The following is a 4282-nucleotide window of genomic DNA, read 5'->3' on the forward strand; positions in this document are numbered from 1 at the left end:
AGATAAAATAAGTCTAATGACAAATGAAATCATTTGGATAATGTGTATTGGGAAACCTTGGTCCAGTTTGAAGAAATTTGCGCTGAATAAAATGGCACAATTTAATATGTTATGTTATGAAAAATATCGACTTTCGTTGTTTTTGTGGTATCCCAACTTAAAGGAAATTTTATAAGTAGCCAGTTCATTAGCAATTTCATTTTATTCATACATTTTATATGTATATACCTATATATAATAATAAACTGATCTATGAAAGCTTCTTTAATGTATTTTCAATAACTTCGAGTTAAGAGAATTGTGTTTTTTCTAAAATTATTCCGAAGCTCTTATACTGCCAAATATAATCTGAGTCTTAAGACCTAAGTTGAAAAAAAATCTTATTATGGCGTGAAAGTCTTTTAGTCATCTACAAACCGAATTCTCGTTCTTAGAACAAATCAAATAAAACTGCTCATTATAAGTATTGTTTACTTATTTTATAGTATTTATTATGTATATAATATTTTTTTATATAATTAAACACATAAATGATAATTTCAGTGGAATAATTTATAATATTAAATATTCATTAAATACTCTAAATTAGATACTCCTTTAATATTAATATATTGCCAAACGTTTTGATTTAGCCAAGAAAACTCTTACCGAACAATTTTTAAATTTAATATTTAATTTAATATTTTTTTATATTTTTATATTGTTTTTATTTGTAGTGAACTTTAAAACTCTTCGAAACTTTAAATTTATTTAAAAATATTAATTTTAATATAATAATAATTTTATACATTAATGAATATTATTTAATATTTGTAAAGTATTGTATTTGGAAGTATTTTGTAATTTACATATATAATTCTTGTTTTATATTTTAAATTCATTTAATTTTTGGTGTTTTGGTAAAAATATTATTTTACTGTTAATTCCATTTAATTTTCTTTATTGTATATAAAATTAAATTTAATTTAAAGCACTCGTTTAAAATGAGGATTGCTTAAATGCCGGTTAATTAATTTAATAAATGCATAAATATATATATATATTATTAATATAAAATTGATACGTTCCGTAACGGCAGTTAAGTTTAAATTTAAATTGTTTAAATAAAATGTGCAACAGACATTTCGGCATAATTGAAATTAAGTTTTATAAAATTTAAAAAATTAATAATTATAATTTAATGCGAACGTTTATCGAATTAATAATTGAAAACTAAATAAAATTTTAACAATTACTGTATTTTTTTTAAAATAAATTATAGTAAAGATTTTGAATTTATAAATTTATATTAATTTATAAAAAAATTTAATTAATAACTTAAAAAATTAGTTTTTATCTATTCTACATATCCTTTATCTTAGCAACTCTGTTAAATTGAAATGCTCTAAGAGGCAGTGATATTACATTGTTGTTGTTGTAGTGATAACCCGCAGAGATCTATAAGCTAGATAAATATATTCAGATACGTATTACATGAGTTAGGATATGGACAGGTAAAGGAAGTGTGATGGGGTTTGTTTGGAAACACAAGTAGATTAAGAATGGTTGGGATTTTAATTAAAGCAAGCCTAGGTTTTGGCGAAGACTACTAACAATTTCAATAGGACGGAGCTACAGATCAATTGGAGTCCAGTTCTTGTGCTTGCGGTTATATATCATTTTTCTCAACTAACTAAATAATTAAAGATATGTAGTGACAAAGTAACAGTTTAAAATATGCAATTTATTATAAATTTTTATTCATATACAAATATATTAAGGATATCCGAACAATATAGTTGTAGTGTAAAGCGAATAAAAATATATTTTTATTCAAAATGTTTTTTATTTCTCCACTTTGCTATATTAATATGTTACTCGGTTACTGAGCTTCTTAGTTGAGATCGTGAATATCACATAGTGAAAGAAGCTCTGTGGTAACCCTAAGAAAATTACGTCCATAAACTCACAATTGATTATTATAATTATATTATAATTTAGTGTACAAAATTGACGGACGATAAGTAGAAAATATATGTGATATATTAAACATTGTTATTGCTGTTATTGTAATCCTACGATTATTTCAAGTGAAATCCAAATGATCACATAATCGAATATAAAAAGAAAAAAGGTAACTTGGAGTAAGAGATGATTACTGATTAAAGTAACGTTAAGATTAGGTAATAGTCATTGTTATCGGTTTAATTTAATATAAAGCGGAAAGTACTATAGAGAAAATGTAGTTCCGAAAAACAAATTTCAAATATATTATATATTGAGTCTACTCTCTTGTATGTTTTGTTTCATAGAAGAGAATAATGTACATTCTAGACGAAATAATAATTTACATTTTAATTTTTTCATCAAAGCATGAACGAATCACTCAAATTTGTTTTAAAAAGTTAAAATAAACCCGATAACCTCTAGATGACCATATCTACTTCTGATAAATACATAAACAAATAATGCAAAAATAAAAAGTAATCATTCATCAATCTTCATACGGTGCACATCTACTATTCTGTTCTTATTACAGCTTCACATATTTTCTAAGCTATTCGAAGCTTTGAGCATTTTGATGTTCTGAGCATCTATACTTGTACTCGAGCACAGTAAGCCTTTCAAATGTATTCGAGCATTTACTGATTTACTTATTTGATGAAACAAAACGAACAAAAAAAAAATGAAATATAATGTAAATGTCCAGTTTAAGCAGCTCAAACATTTCCAAATATTTAAAGTATTCGATCAAAATATTCGCATGCAAGCACGCTATAGCTACTGGAACACCCTAATACTCAAATGTTTTGAACTAGGAACTAGATATAAGACAATAATAATATGAATTTTTTTAAAATATAGTAATTAATCCATATAATTTATTATATATTCTTTGCAAAAATAAAATATTTTATAAATAAAACAAATTGAAATAAATTTTTTAACATTTTCATGTGTATATTTTACTTGGATGTGTTGATGTTAATTTAAGAGTGTATGTTACAATTAAAATGATATAATCAGATGATATAAACTTTCTTTATTAAAATAACTTAAGCATAAAAATCAGTTAATTTTTTTTTGTTTAAAATAACAATTAAAAAATTAAATAAAACATATTAATAACATTTTTTGCTAAAAACAATTATTTTTAGAAACAATTTTTTTTAAAATAACGAAAAATTAATTACATACTAGCGAAATTGTTTTAATGTAAAATTAGAAAAAAAAACAACTTTTATTAAGGAGATTCAAATAAAAATAAAAAAAATTGTATATATAAGTAAAGCCGGGTTTAAATGATTATTATCATCTACGTCATCGCACATCACAAAATTGGACAAATAATATTTAATTCAAATATATTAGCAATTGTTTTATAAGTTTTTGTTTTAAAATAAAATGTTATTCACTTGTGTTTATTTTTTTTATTTTCTAAAACGAATATTATGCATATTTTTACGAATTTTATTACGCATTTTTACTATCATTTATAATTAAATATAAGTTATTATTTATTAGCTGATAAGTTACTAGTTTTTTTAGCTGCTAGCTGATTGTTTTAATTTATAAAATTTATATATAAATATATATATATGCATATTTTAATATGTATTTGTTATTACAATAGTTTAAGGTTCTCGTTTGCTTTTTAAGTATATTTAAATTCAAAAAGAAGTTTAAATACAATTTTTACTAATTTTTATAAAATATAAAATTATATATAAACAAAATAATTAGTATAACTCATAGCTACCGAAAAAAAATTACATTAACATATAAAATAAAGCTGAAAATGAAAATTTACAAAAGCAATTTACAAAACTTATTGACTACTTGTTTTACAAGTAATAGTTTTTTAATTTATTTTTTTTTTATTGTATTAAAAAATAAGGATTACTTTAAAAGTTAAATAAAACGAAGTATAAAAAGTATGTTTTTAATTTTAATATTTTTCGTTTTGCTTTTCTAATATTTTTTTTACTGTGTCGTATTTTATTTTTATTTTAAGTATAATGGTCACAATAAATTTATTTATCAAAATATAAATCATTTCTATTAGTATCTTATTTAAACATATATATCTTTAACTAAACATAAATAACATAAATTGTAAGTAAACTTAACTAAGTCATCACTAAATATATTAATAGCTACGCATAAAAGTTAAAAAAAAGTTCAGAGTTTGCATTTAAGGTTTTTTAGCTGCACATAAAAAACAAATATTGTTTTTTTCCAAGCTGCATTTTTATAAAATACATAAACTTAATGCAAAAACATATTATTAATAATATAAAGA

Source organism: Teleopsis dalmanni, chromosome 2, assembly GCF_002237135.1.
Source record: "Teleopsis dalmanni isolate 2A chromosome 2, ASM223713v2, whole genome shotgun sequence".
Classification (NCBI taxonomy): Eukaryota; Metazoa; Arthropoda; class Insecta; order Diptera; family Diopsidae; genus Teleopsis; species Teleopsis dalmanni.